Here is a 19,417-nt window from a genome sequence, read left to right as displayed (position 1 = left end):
TAATGAGCTATCAGTTCTAAAACACTCCAGACTTATGCCCTAATTAAACAGAAACATGATGCAGGGTTGTGAAATTGTTCTGTAAAGGACTGCCTACAGCTATAGCTGAAAACTGTTCCACACGAATATTAAGGAGACAGCTACTGTCTACAAGACATCTGCTGTAGTCAAAAGTAATAACAAAAATCAAGCACATTCGTGCTTTTACAGTTTAGATATTGCTTGAGTTGTGAGACAAATAACCCCTGACTGTGGCAGTGTGTGCTTGGTGGCTGCTGAGGGGGAGTGGCAGGGCTTGGTCATGCTGCTGGCACTGGCACCAGCTCACCCGAATGCTTGGGGGCTTGCTGTCACTACATTGCTGTGCCATGCCTGTCACCAGGCCATGTGTTTTCAGAGTTATTTCCTTTTTTTTGCCTGTGAGAATGAGCACTGCTGTGCCAAACAAAACAGAATGAACAATGATGTGGAGTGTTTGCTGAAACACAAATGTTCTCGCAGAGCCTGAAGTGGCAGAGCGGGACAGGCAACAGCAGATTATTGTTCAGGGCGGTGATTTTCATTGCATACTTGAGACTGACCTGGAGGTTTCTGCTAGCCCGTAGAATCTCACAGTCTCCAAATATATTTTGTGGATCAGTTCTGGTTCAGAGATGTTCTGCATGTTCTGTGTTACTCTTTGGAAATTATTTGAGAAGGGCCCAGAATCCTTCTTGGGGAGTAGAAAAGGAGGTTGTCTCAGGAGAGGAAACAGGACATAAGGACTGAAGACTTCACATCTGTGTGCTAAAATCAAATGGTGATCAGAAGGGTGGGGATTTGTCCATGGGATGTAACTGCCTTGTTCACTCCAGAATCCCATCCTGTCCCTGGGGCAACCCTCCCCATAGGTCCAGCTTTGGTTTTTCTCAGATAGGATTGTGGGGAAGGGAAGGGTGGGAGTATGAGGATGGCAGAACAGAAGTAGTATCCCCTAAAGTTTCACATTGGTCCATGTGAAAAACCCCATTATTTGATAACTCTTATAGTGCCCTGCATGTGCACAGGCTCTGTGCGTGTCATCTAGTGGTTTGATCCATCTTTATCTGAACATGTCACCCTGGCATCTCCCTATGGCCAGTAGAAAGGAGAAGGTACCTCCAGAGCAAAATTTTCTTGGTACAAAGACAGATGCTGAAGACAAGAAACAGGAGTAGCAATCACTGAAATTTAAACTAGAGGAATTGCATTTTTCATGTCTCAGTGATACAAACCTGGGGAACTTCTATTCTGCCTTTCTACACCATGTGATCAAAGAGCTGGGATATTCACCAGCAAATGCCCTGGATATTTGGAACATGCCTTGAGTTCTGTTGATGGATGTTGGTTTTCCCAGCTTTTACAGAGATGGGGCAAATGAGAGGTGTTTTAAAAGCTTTTATTCCATTATCAGTCTCGATGAAGAGTGAGACATAAGAGATGTAAAAAACTCTACGCTATTCTATCAGAAGCTGACTTATTTCCTGGTTACAATGCCTTATAAATGTTTTTCAGCCTGTTAGCTTTTGCCACACAATCCTGATAATATTTCTAACACCAACCACCTATATTTTTACTTCACATGGTCCTGCTACAATGCATCTTTCACAGTTCTAATTCTCAAAAATATCTGGTCCTTTTGCAAGGCCATATTTTGAAACCTGCTGAAACTTGTTTCTAGTTCAATTTCTCTCTCAACAATGTCGTCTCTATTCCATGGCCTTCCTAAGTCAGCACACCTTATCTCAGAGTTTGCATACAGATCTACAAGACTGTGTGAGCTTTCAGTCAGGTTTTGAGAATTCCTTACAAATCCATTTCTCACAGATGGACATTATTTTGAGGTGGTCATTCAGGTTGCCAGGCTGTGTGTCCCTGGGCCATTTGGAGTGGCAAAGGGCACCAGGCCAGGGGAGCAGTTCACCCTTGTCAGACATGCATCCTTTTCAGGTAAGGCTTTGTAACTGCCCAAGCTGCTCCTGCAGAGACTGTAGTTATTGCAGCAGCTCTAGGCCAGCTTGTAAAACCTATAGACTCATTGCTTTTGGCAGTTCTGGGCTTGAATGGATTGAAGAAGAAGTGAAGTTTTCAGATTAATTTAATTTACATGAGAAAAAAAGGTCAGGAAAAAGTTTTTTCACTGTCCATATAATTCTGTACCAGCAAAACTGAATTCTGGAAAGAGGATGATAACTCCCTTGCAAAGAAAGAAAGGAAAATACCTTCTCAAACACCTCATGCCGTTTCAAAGGATTATATTTTTATCATTTGTCTTTTACAAAAGACTTCAAAAGCAGTATGAATATATGAAGAACTGAAAAGTCAAGGCAAAATTAAGAAGGCATAAGCTCTCCCACTTCTGAATGTATTGCTGTCTCTGTCATGGTCAGGTGCACTGGGCACTACAGCAGCAGGACCTGGGCTCCCACAGGGTTTCGCTTTGAAGCCCTGAAGCAATTTGAACACCTCCCTGTCCCTCCCTTGTACAGCCTAGGTTCTCTGATCCCAGTTTGTAAGTCCACATGCAAAGGGTTCAGTTCATGGACACAGGACACAAAGCTGGCAGCCCATAGGCTTTTCCAGGCCATCACTTTGGTATCATGCATGACATAATTCTTAAAATGGCAGCTTGGCCATATGACCTGTGGCTCTGACTCCAAAAAGATTAGAGATGTGTTTGTGTGTGCTTCCCCTCACTAAGTTGTGTTCTTCTATAAACTTAAAATTGCATGTAAACTGATATATAACATGCATAATATCCAGGGACTTTCTCTATTCTATTTTTTTTTTTTTTGCTTGGTGGTTCTCAGCAGTGAGGACCACGTTCCCTTTGCTCTCTACTCTGATCAGGGGGACTGTGTGGTGAAGTTACCTGGGAAAAGGCAAAACGAGAGACAGACCTTCATCTCCTGCTTGACATTGCCTGCTATCGTGTGTCCCACCTGCAATATCAGTCATCATAGCCCCATCAGATTATGCACAGTTAAGCATAGTTAAGAACTATGCACAGATTATGCACAGTTCAGCTAGTTAAGAACTAGCTCAGCTGTATTCTGGTCTCAGATAAAAAAAAACTGAGTCCTTACCGCCAGATCTTGCCTTTTGCAGGCAGAGGCACAGAAATGAAGGGAGAAGGGAGAGCTCTCTGCAGCCTGCCTCCTGTGCAGAATCTCTTTACTGAATAGGAATAAATAGAACAGGGCCCAGATGGGCTTCTTATGATTGACAGGTGTCAGGATGTGTCTACAGCTCTGTCAGTCAAGCTGCTCCATGTCAATTGAACAACTAAATGGTACAGGGTTACACTTGTTTTCCCAATCTAAAATGATTATTAAAATCAAGCCAGAAGATATAGATTCCAGTATTTAGCATTTTTAGCCACAGCTAAATATGTGTCACAGAAATTCAGCCAGACTCTTAGTAAATTCTCTTGTGTAAAGTTTGGGTTCTTCTGTGTGAACAACAATATATGTGTGAAGTGTGTTCATAAACTGCACGGGTATCATTCAGCATTTTTATTGCCTCCGCGGGTGATTGTGGAAAAAGAACTGCATTTTTGGATTGCACGCTTTTCCAAAATTTGCATGAACAAATAACCACTACAGCTCTCACTGTGTATAATTGTAATGTATATTTGTAATATATATTTGTAATAATTGCCATGTTGAGACCAACAACCAACTTTTAACTTAGACATAAAATGATGTCATTTTTGCTAGTGCTATTCAATGCTTGTTTGAAACTTCATTTGTATCTAAGTGTATTAACAAAAACCCATGTTTTGTTACCTATGGGTGGGTTTCTGGATTTTTTTGGTCTTTTGTTGTATTTGTTTGTTGGTTTGCTTTTAATCATAATTAATTATTCCTGTGTTAGAAAATGTAGTTTTCCAGGTAGGTAACAGAAAAAATATTGCCATAAATACGTGATATATGACATTAGAAAGAGTGATCAGTGAGTTGAGGTAAATATTGATAAAGTCTGCAAAGACACTGTCTAACTGTCATAAACTCGATAGGACACACTCAGAAGAAATGATCCACGAGTAGCCAATGGCTTTTCCTGTGAGTCACATTCAAGAGGACCAGGCCCAGATGTCTGTGTTGTATTTTTGCACATGGCTTCTTTGTTAATTCCTTCCACGAAGCAGAAAACCCTCCACCCATACCTAGTTGCTTAGATGAGTCAAAGCTCTTTTCTAGAAAGGAAACATAGAATTTACCTCTGTAGCCTCAGAAGGTCCCTTGCTGTCCATATTCTCTGTTTATGTGAGGTTATGTATGTTTTTGGTAGATGTTGCTTGTGCTCAGCAAGGTAAATAAAATGTTGTATTAAGAACTTGTTCCTTCATTCAAGTCTCAGGGCAAAAAACAAAATAAACATTATTTTTCTTGTATACAGCCAGTTCAGAGGAACTCCCCGTGGAAGCACACATGTATACTTAAGGCTAGAGAATAAATGCTCTGACTCAATGTCCTAAGGAGTAAGCAGCTCTTGTTCCCACAGCAGGCAGCTGCTGCCTTTCAGCTCAGCCAGGCTGTGTTGCCTCCATCAGCTCCCTGCCAGACACACGTACAAATCATCTTCTGTCTCATGTATTGGGCTTTGTTTTAGTGCAATGTTTTGTTTTTGCTGGCTATGTGTTTATTCCATGAGTAGGAGAAAAGAGTCATTCCTTCACCAGGGGTGACACAGCTTGCGCAATTCAATTACCTGTGTATCTCATCTTGCCTTGGTGTCTTCTCCTTTCAGTACTGTGCAGATGCTATTTCTTCTCACAGAAGCATTCTGTGAACGGGGAGGTGACTGAAGCATGAGAGCACAAGTCAGATATTTATAATATCTTTGGCTAAATTTGGGTGGCATTTTGCTCTAGTATTTCTTGACCACTTTCTGATTCTGGTGTTTCTTGACATGCTGTCGTTCTGACAAGCATTTTAGTTTTATGTTGATGATCTCTTGTCCATTACAGGAGCAGACAAGCCCAATAGTCAGATTTTATAAGCAAAATGGAGTCAGTTATTGAAAAGACATGTATAAAGCTTAAAAGCTGCTTCTAACTGCAGTGCAGTTCAAGAAAAATGTCACCCAAAAGCCTTCCTCCTCAAAAAGCCACATCATAAAATAACAACCAGTAAAGAGTCCTTTGTTCTTTGTAACTACCACTGCACTCAGCTTTGAGTAGACAGGGTCTAATAATAAAGACAGGTTAATGTCATCTAGCATTTGTAAAAGCCTTTTGTTATTATAAAAGAGTAATTAGGTCATCTCACCTTCAATATTGAATTTTAGAAATTCATACAAGTTTTCCAAAAGATTTGATAAGGAGCATGCTAGATTTGTTTGAACCATAAGAAAAATAAATTTAAACCAAGGTCTCACCACTCTTTCAGTGAGATAAGTGATATACTTCCAAAAACTTACTTGGGTATCTAGCCTCTGGCTGTTCTACTTCATGAGGATGTACAATTTCACCTTTTTTCTTACATTAAAGAAGAGTGATATTCAGGAGCTGTCCAACTATTTTATTTCATGGAAAATGATTTTTTTAAACATAGACATTTTGTACCAAAATGTAGTTTTTGCTGATTAAGTTTACATTTTATGACTGAATTAAAAAAAAAAAAAAAAAAAAAAAAGAAAAGGGTTTTTTTTTGGAAGACCATCCCAAACCCATACACACATGATGAATTGAATATTTCTATGTGTTTGTATGAGATCCTATGGTGACTCACCAAAATAAATAGACCCGATACTTCCTTGTTCTCTATGTCCCTTGCAGCTTTTTCTTCTTGGCTGGGCTATCCCACTAAGATCAAATATTTTGTACAAATTATTCGATCATCCATGGTACAACCTCACTGGTGATCTAGTTTAAAAATTACTCTAAACTTTTAGGAAGAATAGGAGACTAAGATGTCTGAATTAATGTCTTCATGAAATTTGCTGTAGTTTAAAATGGACACATAGCTGATACTGGCTTGAAATAATCTGTTTTCAGTGTTTTCACAAGGAAAATTATATGAAGATAGCACACTCAGAGAAAAATAAGTGCAACTACCTTAATATCTGAACTTCCCACAGGATGAAAATTTTGATGTTTCTATTGACTCTACAAAAATGCAGGAATTTGAAACTCATTTGGGAGAAAAAATATTTCAGGCAAATCATGTTAAAAATATAAACTATCTTTTCTGAAACTAAGTAATTTTAATCAGCTCCACAGGGTTTTAGGTACCTTTGAAGGGGAAACCACTTTTATAAACATCAATGCTATGCTCAGAGGCCAACAAGGAAATATCTAATTCTGAAAATCTTGCTTATCACACTTTATAATGTTCCAAGTTGATCTGTAATTAATGAGACACTTTGTTGCTCTGAAGATGATGAAGTTTGTTCCTGGGATATGCAGTACACAAAGTTGCTCAAAGCTCCCATATCTGGGATAATTTGGCTGGGTGACTCCTGTCCTAGGACCTCCCAAAAGTCTTCCACTCCATCCCTATTCCTAAATGCCTTCTAGGACAGACTGAATATTGCAAATCTGAAATGAGGATGGCAGCAGCACAGCCTGATAAGCCTTACCTGTGCCTCCTGTAGTATTCCAAAAGACTTGTCAATGCATGCTGCATAGGGCTAAGTTTTGATTTTGTCCTGATTCAGAAAAATACAGGGAAAATTCACAGGCTGGAGAGGATGTTGAAGATTAGGCAGGCATTTGAAAAAATTTGCAGAAATTAGGCTTGTAATGTTGTCTCCAGAAGGAGTTATGTTCAACAGTGAGAAGAGCTTTGCAGTACAAAAGTATAGTTGTAATGTAAGGTAAGTTTGACTATTAAGATGGTAGTGATGATTAACAAATCAAAATATTTTATGGCTCATAAACCCTTGATAGACAAGTTCCTTATGCAAATAACCTTTTAATCCCTTGCCCAAAGTGAACTCCCTCTGAGATGATAAAATACTTTAAATAATTGAGATTTTACTTGTAGTTTCTGTGTATTGGGGGGATCTAGAGCTTCTCAGGTGGGCAACAGCCCGAATTTTATGTGCAAGTTCACTTTCCTGACATTCCCAACCAGTTTTGCAGGCCTGGGGTGTGGATATGTTCTGCAGAACTTCTGCCTGTGCATCTTCACCAAAACTGAATGCCACAGCTTTGTTGTTGTCTATAATACTGATTGTACTTGGGAAAATGTAGTATAGGCAGGTGAACCATAGACCTCCAGAGTGAGCTATAACATATTAAGAAAATAGCGTTTTTAAAACATATTCTTTAAAAAAGTTAATTTTAATTTCCTAATATTTTATTTATAAAATTTTAACATTTATCTGGTGCTGGCATGTCACTAATTACATGTTTATACAGGAGAGAAACACTATTAATACTTCTTCCCTGGAGTGAGAAACTTTCCACAAGGCACTTTGACACACTTTTTGGAGAGGCAAGCAAAACTGGTTCACAAAAAGTCCCACCTTGCAGTAACATGGAGCTTTGTTTTCCTGTTCTGTAGGCAAAGCTGACTGCAAATACTTTTTGTGCCTTGTTCAAGAAGTTTCTTTGTACAATACACCTGAGTTGTTCTTTAAAGATGGCATCCCTCAGCAGATATGAGGCTGCCTAGCAGGCAGCAGGAGAGGCAGTAATTGTTCCTGCATCAGCCACTGGGCAAACTGGAACAGAGTGGTGAAGAAGAAGGACCTGGGCAAACTTCCTTCTTCCACTTTCTTCCAGATCTTTCTTCTGCTTCTGATGCAAGGCAAGAAGAATGGGATGTCAGCCAATTGTGTTTTGTCCTTGGATAGTCCCAATTTAACCAGCACACTAAAATATATGTTCCCCACCCATGTCCCATTCACAGACGGAAAGAAAATAAACATCTTGTGATCTTCTTCAAGTGGGAGTCTCTTTGTCCTCCTTCAAAGTTATTTTGTGCCATATTACAAATCCTTAATTAGTGTAATGAGCCAGAAACATGTAGCATTGTAACTGTGATTGACCCCACAGTAGCTGCAAACTTCCATCTGGCACAGAAGGAAAAAAAAAGAAAAAAAAAAAAAAAAGAACTTTCACAGAAATAGAAGAGGATGTGCTCATTAGATTTGAACTAGAAACCTATTTTAGGAAGATGTGCCATTAGGAAACAATGGCAATACATCAGATAAATCATTCCAAACCAGGAGATATGAACAGGATAGCACAGGATAGTATGAAGCAGCTGCTTTATTCAAGCAGCCCGGAAGAAGAACTGCAGCAAATGGGTATTGGGACTGCAGCACATTGACCTAACTCAGTTTGTTCCTGGCAGGGCAAGGGAAAGCCCAAAGTGACATTTGAGCATCTTGAGTGGTGTGAAAGTGGAAAATTTGTGAGGAGAGGTGTTAGACCAGTACCAAACATAGCACAGAAATAAAGCCTTTGTTTTAAAAGTTACTTTCCACCTGAACTATTCTATGACTCTACAGGAGTGCTGGAGCACCTCTCCTGTGAAGACAGGCTGAGAGAGTTAGGTTTGTACAGTTGTTCTTGTCTGGAGAAGAGATGGCTCTGGGGTGATTTGTTGTAGCATTTCAGTACCTAAAGGGAATCTATAAGAAAGATAGGGTCAATATTTTGTAGTAGGGTCTATTGCAAGAGGACAAGGGGTAGTGATTTTAAACTAAAAGAGGGTATATTTACAGTAGATATAAGGAAGAAGTTGTTTTACCTTGAGAATGGTGAAGCACTGGCATGGGTTACTCAGAGGTATGGAGGTCCCATAACTGGAAACATTCAAGGTCAGGTTGGACCGGGCTCTGAGCAACCTGATCTAGAGGAAAATGTGCCTACTCATTGTAAGGGGTTGTACTAGATGACTTTTAAAAGTTCCTTCCATCTCAGATTTTCTCATGACTCTACGACTCCATGTTAAAGAGAAATATGCACCAAATTAAGTTCAGAATTTCTGTCTTTGCAGCAAGAGTCATCAACCAGAAACCAGAAGACAGAGGTATGCAAGGGAGCAAAATACTCCAGACTCATTGAAATTTAAATTTGGATTACACTAAAAATCCAGAGCCATTACTAACCATGACTCCAAATGCCTTGCTGGAAACCTACAAATAAAACCAAGGACAGAAGACAGCAAATGAGCCAACATGCAGAGGAGGCAAGGGTTGATCTTCATTTGTTTGCAGTCAAGTTCTTTTGCAAAAGCAGCACAGGAGTGCTGCAGGTGTGGCAGGAGGTGAAGCTGAGCAGAAGCGCACCTGGCACACATTCCCAAGGCAGGCACAGAACCGACGCCTTGAGCCATGTGAGGGCAGCACAGCTGTACAGCCATGAAGCAATAGCTCATGCCTCTTGTGTAGCCTAACAGCAAACCAGCACTTTGGAAGAGGAAAAAGGTCCATCATCATTATGTGATCCATGGCAGATGTGTTTCAGTCCGTGTGGAGACAAAAATGTTGTTCGAGAAGAAAGCTACGTCTTTCAACACAGCAGGAGATAAAATAAGATGTTAACAGGCTCCTTACCTCAGCTACCCAGCAACTAGAAAGGATTAGATCTTCTCTGAAAATCTTCCTGATAGCAGCACCTGCTGAGATTTGGAAATTCCTGTCTTTTATCTTATCAAAATGCAGACACAGCCTGTTTCTGTTTCCTGAATTACAGTTACAGTACAAAGGGGCCAATCTCACAGCCTTTAACCCTGTACACAATTCTTTTGCTGAAACTGAGTTTGAATAACAACTTCAGAACCAGTTCATAGGGGCTAAAATTTAACCTGAAATAATTGCCAGGTTGGGGAGCCCTTGAAGCTCTCTTGTCTGTTAAAGAGAAATGAAGGGGTCTCCACAACTGAGGAGAAGATTGTGCAGGTGGAACATAGGTACTAAAACTGTCCTTTGTGATTGACACCATAAAGCTTGCAGTGTGAGTGATCTCAGAGTTTCACAAAAGGGGAACTTATGAGTGCCTGACCATTACTTCAGCCTGTCTGAAGGCAACCTTCCAGTTTATGTTACTCAGGACTTTGTGTGATCACAGCTGTCCTTCTGCTCTTAAAAATCCAGGAAATCTACTTCAACTAGAATGTTAATATTCTTCCAGCTGTTTTTTGATTGTAAATGTAACTATATGATTTGTGAAATAAGAATTGTTTCCATTATGAGCATCACTCCGTATTAACAGTGTGATCCAGGAGCCACATGAATAGTATTAATAGCATCTCCATCCTTGGGCATACCCAATAATTGACAGGGGAAGGTTCTGAGCAATGTGCTGCAATCACCGAGATGATTTTCTATTAGAAATACCTCCAGACCTCCCTCCCAATCCAAATTATTTGGGATTTTATGATTCCCTTGACTAGACTATTAGGACTTTTGGTCTTGTATTATTTAAGAGGATACATGGTCTGTTAAAAATAAATCTAATTATTTCCTGGAATCAGATTGTCTAGTGTTGGCTTGTGTGCTTATTGGACCTGCATCACATTCTGGAAAGGGAGTACATCTGAAAAAAACAAGTGGACTGTTGCAGAATGAGAAAGGAAAAGCTGAAATTCAATTCCAGGAGGAGACCAGAGTGCATAATATTGCTAAGCAAACAAAATAACTAGAGCATTCAAAATTTTGCTTAGTAATTCTTCTGTACACAGAATAGAGGGCTTTTTACTTGTTATTCTGACAGAAGGGGTTTCAGTTTTGTTTGTATAAACTTCTGAGCCTGGATTAAGCCCTTTTCATTATGCACGGTGAATACAGCCTCAACCCTTCCCCCAAAGGACAAACAGGCCTTAATTCTGTTGTATGTAATCTTAAAGATCTTAATTCTTAGAATTTTCAATCATCTCTCATGACGCTTGCTGCCATGAGTAGAACCATTGAATCTCTTGAATGATCAGCGCTTGCTCTTGGCTGTGTAGGAATTTCATATCGATCCAGGGGATCAGTGCCAATTCCATGTATTCCGAATTACTAAGTGTGCTCGGAATACACACTGCAAAGGTACAAAACCAAACCTGCAAATTTCCAAAGCAGACATTCTTACAGGAATGCTGAGTGAGAGCTGAAGTATTTGGCTAGGGGACACACGTGTAGTACACCTCACATAGTTAGAAACACAAAGTAGCCATATTAATGAACTGTATCTTAGTAATTAAGGAAATAAGATTTTTGTGGACATGAATTTTGGTAGTGATCCTGGTAAATTCAATTAAGTTTGTGCCTATTGTTTTAATGGTTATGTCCATGAGCTAACAAAACGTGTTTTAAAAAATAGACTTGCTAATAATTACATTAACTGCTTTGTAATTTAAATGTCAATTCAAAACAAATCACTGTTGTGTTTTACTGCCTACATACACTGATTTACTCTGGATGCATTCCAGGGCCCCTACATGTACTCTGAATGTGTTTACTCTGCTTTCTAATTTCACCTAATGTTTTACCAGTTGGGGAAAGTTTCTGGCAAATTACAAGTCAGCATTCTCCTTCAGCATTATACTGTGAAAAATTTAACCTAAGTAAGATATAGATGCTTGCACTTTAGAATCTGCATTGCTGTGGGCTATATACCACTTGTACATAATATGAACAGCCTGATGACTGAACAGAGTGTCAGTGTGCTTCAGCAAACACATTAGAAACAAATTTTCTTCTGGAGATTCTGAGAGGGTTACAGCGTACTGAAATTACTGTCTCTCTGTAAGGGTTGATGTGTTGCTTCTATAAGCAGTTTGTGCTGGTGGCTTTGGGCACCACAAGGGACAGAGTGAAAATACTACCCAGACTTTCTCAACTCCTTGGTGCCAGGGAAAGACAATGTTATTTGGACAAGTATCAGAACTGTTTAATAAAAGAGTAGAAGAAGACCGAGGCCATGCAAAGTGCACAGCTAAAAAACTCCACCATAATAATGACTTATTCCCCATAGGGGAAGGATGGGAGAAACATGCTTCAGGGAAGGCAACTCATATATCTGGGAAGATAATTCATTGTAAGTTAATCCAAGCATACCGCAGAAATATCTCTGTTGGTGACTGTTCTGCATAGATGCCATTCTTGATTTGTGAATAGCCAGCACCAGGGACTGGGAAAATGTCTCATATTGACTCATGCATTCCTTCATGGCTTATTCATAAATAAGTAGTGCTACCTAATTCTGGCTAACAAAAATGCCTCATGTGAAATTAATAGAAGCAAAACCCAGAAGGATCTTTCTGCATTAAGAATCCATCCCTTAAAAGCAGTAGTCTGATAAAGCTTTAAAAGAAATGTTCCTGACTACTCAGGATGCCTGCAAAGGGAAGGTGCTGGGCACCCACAAGTCAACTTCTAACTTTTCATTCTTTATTACTGAGAACAGAAGAAACAATACTTCAACAAGCAAGATTCAGAGCATTTTTTTCCACTGTCTGTATGCAATATATCTGCTACTGAGACATAATAATGTTTGCTTCCTTTTGCTTCCATACGATTTCCAAGAAACATTAAAGCATTCAAATCCCAATGAGGTTTTCCTAGTATTAATGATAGGAATATTCAGTGCACCTCTAAATCAAGCTGAGAGAAAGCATTCAGAGTGATCAGGCTTTGTGCAATACCAAAACTGGCACATTTCTAGGTCAAAGAGGATTTATTTCAAAAGCACTGACCACACGTGGGAATCATCTTGGCGGCACCTCTCCCTTTTGATACTGAACTCAAATCAAAACAAGATATCCATTCCCAACACAGGAAGTCCACTGAGTACAAAGACAACCTAATGAAATCAATGTCTGTGAGTGATTCTAGCCCTCAATGCTACTTCTGTAACTGGTTAAGATCTCTTTACAAAAACAAAAACAAAAAAAAAAAACCAAACAACAAAAAAACCCCCAAAAACAAAACAAAAAAAAAAAAACAAACAAAAAAAGAAAACCAAACAAAAAACAAAACCAAAAACCCCTAAAAACCCCAAAAAACAACAACAACAAAAAAACCCCACCCAAAACCAGAGATTGGAAAAGCCATGTTAGATGATGCTTAGGACAGGGATCAAACACCTCTCTGGGGTCTGGGAACCATTGGGTGCTGTGAGAAAGGACCCAAACTTAGGTCCTGCACAGTGTGAAGAGGTGATCTCATCATTATCTGAGTAGAGAGTTCCTCTCTTTTGCAGTACTGTGAAGAGAACTCCTGTCCCATCCCTGGCCTTCTACACTGCTTTGAATAAAATGCTTGCCAGACAGAATGCAACACACAGCTTACAACTTTTTTCTCTTTGATTTCACTTAAAATTCTAGGAAGGTTTGAGTTTAAGAGTGCACATGCACACATGCAGAGATTATTTTTTCCATTCTGCTGTTGGGATGAAAAATAAATGGTTAAGGCAGCTGTTGTACAGACCAGCTCCACAGATGGTCAAGGTGTGGATTCTGCTAAGTGTGTGGACTGACTGCAGCTGAGGCAACTGAAGGCACTGAATGACCAACACCTGAAGAAGATGCTCCAGGAACCAGGCATGACTTTAACAGACTGAACCTGAGTGCATCTTATTACTAGTACTTTGTGGTACTCATAAACTGTGTCAACTACATGAACAGCAATGGTGTTCAGAGATGAGTTAATCCACTGGTTACTGGAAAAAAATAAGACTTAACCTTTTCACTCATCACTTGAGTAATCTATTCTTATTAGTCAAGGTCTAAAGAAAGCAACAACCCATTTGCTGAGCCTCCAACAGATAAACTGTTCCAAGAACCAGAGTGTTTCAGCTCTAAGGCAGAATTTAATTCCCTAAGAATTTCCTATTACATCCTGGTGTCCATGAATGAAAATATGGTGAATAAAGGTAAAAGTTACTTATCTTTCCTGGCAGCACAGTCACACAACAAGACATCTTAGAGATGTCAGCAGAACAAGAAAACTATCTGTCATTTGATGCTGTCAGCATGAAAAGCACTAGAGCTAATTATACTTAATGGTGCCAGGTGAAGAGGTGCAGGGAAGGTCAACCTGTATTCATTACTGCTTCAGAAACTGCTTTTAGGCCCATTTAAAAACAAGCTCTGATGACATCTTCCCAAATGACCTGAAACTGGGTCAGTTCTGATTTAAACTTCCATGATGTTGTTCTGCATCATAACTCCTGTAATCATTGTCTCTAGAGGGTAATTTTCAAAGGCTCCAGGACAGGAGCTTTGCAAACAATTGATTTTTTCACTCTTCAGCTAACCTGAAAAACTGAGATTGAAATTAGTTGCAGTCTCTATCAAATGACAACTTTTTTTTTTTTTTTCTCCTTAAACAACAGACAAAATAATTGCAGAGTAAAGTCCATTTCAGGATTCAAAGCTTGAAATGTTTTCCTCTGTTTTTTAAGATGTTAATTTGTTTAAAAAGCTTTAAAATTAAATTTTTAATGTTTTGTCTGTCTCTTCTCCTCCTGGGGGTGAAATTACTTGCTGTATTTTACTCCTATGTGCAAGCAGCTATGACCCCCTTTATCCTTTTGTCCTAGTTACATTTTCAGTATAACTCCCTCTCCCCCTGCCACTTCTCTTCAGAGTGGACACAAGCCCATCACACAAGGCTGTGGTTATTAATCTAAACTGAACCTCCTTGTTTTGTCCTCTAAGCCTGTCTCTCCTAACCACCATTTAGAAGAGGGAAGGTGCTGTCCACGCAAAGCTGTCAAGAACTTGTAGCTAGCAGACTTAGCAACATGATATCTTGGTAGCACCCTTCACCTGAGGAAGGGAAACTCCTGGGTATAGCTAGCTGAGAAAAATATTTTCATGTGAGCTATGTCTAATGGATCTTGTCTCTGTCAGCTTAGCAAATAGACTGCAATGCCTGGATGAGTCCATTATCAGAGACAGCTCCTGGAGACTGAGGCACCAGAACACTGGAAAAAGACATAAGTAAGGCCTGGCTTGAAAAAAAAAAAAGGCAAAGAGATTGAAGAATCAAGATACCTAAACAGCCTAATTAAATTATTGGAAAAAAACTCTGGAATGCAACAAGAAAAAGTGAAACTCTGAAACTCTAAGGAGAGACTGAGTAACCGTCAATGCAGAGTACTCAGGAGTAAAATGTTTTAAACCAGTGTACTTCACGAACTAGGAAAACATTGGCCTAACACTGGGTGGACAGGCTTTCTAAAGAAAGAAACTGTTGATGCTTTGCTGTCAAAAGGAAGCGTGTCTTGGAAAACTTTAATGAAGTCTGAGATAACCCCAGTGTTGTTTCTGTTACATGTTTTGCTGATTACTTTAATGGTAGAGGGGAGAATAGAGATATTAAGTTGGTCTATAAAACAAGTTGCTGGAGACTGTGAGACAGGCTCAGACTCCAAAATAAACTTGACAAATTGAAAAAGTGGTCTCTGGAAAAAAAAAAAAAAAAGCAGCAATTTAATAAGGACAAGTGCAAGCTACCTTGGAGGCAGAAATTCTTCAGTAAATACAGAATGGGGGACTACTGAGTGAGTCAACTGAGTCATGATTTTTTACATCCTGCCCAGATGTGACCTTTTAAAGACACTGAACCCATGGAAAAATCACATCCAGAGATTATTCAAGGGTTGAGCAGGAGGAGTTGATATTAGTCATTATGTTGCTATTGGATTGAAAGTCTGTAATTCCAAAACCAATAAGATGCTGACATTTCAGCTGGATTGCGGATGGACCCAGTTTCATCACTGATACTGCAATACAGCAGGAAATGCTAAAACTGTTGGACTGATATAGGTAATGGCTATTTCAGTGCCTACAGATTTCCACAGGGAGTGAAATGTCACCACATTAATTTTGTGGACTTTTGCTCTCTGCTTGATTCAATCCAAGTCAAAAGGAAGTTTGCCATCTGCCAGCATGCTGGGAAATTTATAGTCTGGACTGCTGCAAAGTTTATTCCCCTGCCCCATGACTGGGAAAGAGATCAGCCCATGCAGCAATGATTCCGTTCTCACTGGTGGGCATGGGAGCATGGAGGACCAGATGTGTACCATTCCCTCTGCCCCTGCAGCTGGCAAGAAATGCCTGTCAGTGGAGGAACAGGGTGTAAAACTGTATTTGTAACATCTTGAGCCAGATGAATTGAACTGCAGCTGCCATTATGTACTACCACACAACCTGTGTGAGAGCAAGGCTCCTTTGCCATGGTAGTAGACACTACTGCACCTTCCAAAATATGGCCAGCTTTTCTCATCAATTCATTTGGCAGTAACCATCACCTCACCAAGCCCAGCTGCCTACTTTGTGGCTGTGGTGGCAGGATGGATGCCACCCTTTGTCCCCAGATGTCTGCCACTCTACAAAACTGGCTACATTGCCAAGACTACATGCTGACAGGTTTGTTGGCTACTCTAATTTGCTCTCTGAAGTTCTTGGTAGCCAGTGCAAGCATAGCTTGTGCCTCTGCAGAAATGCTGCCTGAATATTTACTGAGAGCTTTATTTCCAGCATGGAGAGCACTGCAATCAAAAATGATCACATGGAACAAGAAGCAACTCCTGGGAGCAATAGACTTCATTTACTGATAGTTGACTGAAAGATCAAATGCAGCAGTAGTAATGAAAAGCAAGGACTGCAGAGCAGATAAGACCTGCTAGTTGAAGGCATTGGTGAGAAAATGGCAAAGGGAGTTTTGCTGCTTAGTACCTGTTGCAAGAGATTCCGGTGGTATCTAGAGGTTTTAGAAAAATTTGGCACATAATAAATAATGTGCAGTAGGTCCATGAAATTTACAAACCCCATAGTATTTCAGCATCTGCCAGACTTCCGTCAGTCTTTTGAAGATTTCTCAGCATCTTTGCCCTTGTTTCCACTTTTTGTGGATGCCCTTAACAACAAAAGCACATGTGGGAAGCCTAAGGGTACACGCTGAATAATTTCCAGAGGAAGAATTCCCTCATATTTCCTCACCCTTCCTTTTCAGGCCCCAACAAATGACATTTTGCCAGGTCATGTCCAGCCTCCCATCTACCAGCACCCCAAGTCCTTGTCCTCAGAGATGCTCTCAGTCCTATCCTCTCAAACCTTGCACTGATACTGGGGGTGATATTGGGCATTACCCCAGTCCAAGCAGGACCCTGTTCTTGGCCTTGTTGAACCTCATGGGGTTCACTTGGGTCTTTTTCTTGTAAGTCAATATAAGTGCACATAAATTATCTTATTCATAAGACAATTTTTCTGCATCCATTTATTCTTTCAAGAGGATATTTAAAATAATTTGGCAGCTTCCCAGGATCACAGTAATGAGGTTGCATGCCCACTGACTGCAGAAATATGTTAGTAGCTCAGTGACAAAAGGCAGCTGAGCTGTGAAATAAAGGAGCACACAAAGAGCTAAGCAAAAGGGTCAGAATGGTAGCTGCAAAGATTTTAGCAGCACTGTGACAGGGTGATGTATGTGAGCTGAAGCAAACAGAGCTGGAGGAGATATTTGTGAGACTGTTAATTTTAATGCAATGCAGAATTTCCAATGACAAGGAAGGAAGTTACCCTTCAATGCCATAGAAGATGATTCAGACAGTAACAAAGGTCAGATGAGGAGAATCTGGGGAAAGATATTAAGACAGATGCCTATGTGATGTCTCTTACTGGGTTCTTGATTAGATCTGAACAAAAACAAATGAAGAAAAAGGAGCACCTCCATTTGGAGGATGTGGTTTGAAAGAAGTCTAAATCTGGAACTGAAGACTAGGAAGAAAAACAAGTTCTTGCTGTGACATTTAAGTTTTTAATAAGTATACAACATGTTCAGATTAATGCCTATATCTAATAGAGGTAGCAAGCCTAGATCTGGAGTTCACCCCAGCCAGCTAGCTAGGATGTTTGAAATATGTTTGCCCAGACGAATTTAGGATTTTAAGAATTTTTAATAACACTCAGATTTGAACAAATGACCATAGTCACTGATGGATTAAAGAAATTCAAATACAAGAAGAAATCAGAAATAGTGCTCAAAAATAATATGTGGAAGTTTAACTCATGTTCTCTTGTCAGTATTGAGAGTGGTGCTCTCGTATCTGCCTCATAAGCATAAGAAAAATGGTCCGTAGAAGCATGAGGTGTGAAAATAAAAAGAAATTAAGGAAATGCATTGCACATTTAGGCTGCATTTTAACCCTTCTCTGTGGTCTGATATCAGCTAAGTTTCATACAAATGTTTCATCCAACAGTACCACCAAAACATATGAGGCAAAACACATGCCACTTTTAAAAGGTGAATTGGGGAATTTTTTGTGTGTATGTTTTATTGGGTTGTTTTTGTTTTTTTTAATTGCTGGCTTCCTTATCCTTGTAAGGCTGATCATCTGTATTCTATGAAGGGTCTAATTTAAGAGTCAGGCGCAAGCACATGAAGATTTCTTTGTTTTTTTCCATCAATTTTTTCTATACAATAGGAAATTTGGCTCTTTTGTCAAACTATGTCTACTTTATTCAGAATAAACAGCTATTTTATTCCAGCTGTCAGGTGAAGGTTGTCCAGCTCTACTAAGTGTTACAGAAAATGAACAGCTCTGACATCTGGAAGACATGAGGGGCAGCCTAAGATTAGAATTTGTGTTGAATTGCAGTAAGTGCCAGCATTTGATATTCATCACTTGTAGAAAAAAGATTCCTTTTCTCTCTAGACAGGGAAAGTAGAAGTCAGCAGTGGGACTTCAAATTTTGTAAACAAGAATTATTGAGACACTGTTGGGGTGGGATGCAGTGAGAAACCAAGGAACAGAACCACTGGATGAAATGTGCAAAATAAACAGAGCCTGGTTTATAAAAGCGGCCAAAGTTTGATGGGATGTGACACCCTGTTGGAGGCTGTGGAGCCTCAATACTGGAGCAAACTGGGACCAGAGAGGTGGAGAAGGAAATATCAGCAAGCTCAGTGAACAGGCAAGCTGCAAACATTTGGCACTAAACGCAGAATGGATAAGGATCAAAACAGAGTCTGTATTTTGGACTTTGTAAAATCAGCTGCATGACTCAGTGAGTCCAAGATAAAGAGAATGAGATTATTCCAAATAGGCAAAAGCAATGGGATTGTTCCCAGATCTAAAGCCATATCTCCAAGATGTATTTAAAACTCTGGACACAAAGCTGCAGTCATTCAAACTTTGGGAATATCATCCTTCAATTTACAGGTTAAGGCTTTCTCAGCTCCTCCAGCAGTACCCATTCCGCTAACCCAGGACTAAACAGAATAAATAAGCCTTTGCAATAGCCACATCATGTACAGTTTGAATTGTCATACTTCAGTCTCTCTGCTGCTCCAGAAAATTAAAAGTCTCACAATTCTCCAGCAGGATTGCATTCCCATTCAGGATGTTTGTCACAGAGGCAGGAAGGCAGTCCTGCATGCCAAGAAGCAATCTATTTATATTAAATAAATATATTTGTAATTTTTTACTGCCCTGACCATGCCA

The sequence above is a fragment of the Onychostruthus taczanowskii genome, unplaced genomic scaffold (genome assembly GCF_017590055.1).
Source record: "Onychostruthus taczanowskii isolate IOZ18803 unplaced genomic scaffold, ASM1759005v1 scaffold26, whole genome shotgun sequence".
Classification (NCBI taxonomy): Eukaryota; Metazoa; Chordata; class Aves; order Passeriformes; family Passeridae; genus Onychostruthus; species Onychostruthus taczanowskii.
This window is presented reverse-complemented; position numbering follows the sequence as displayed.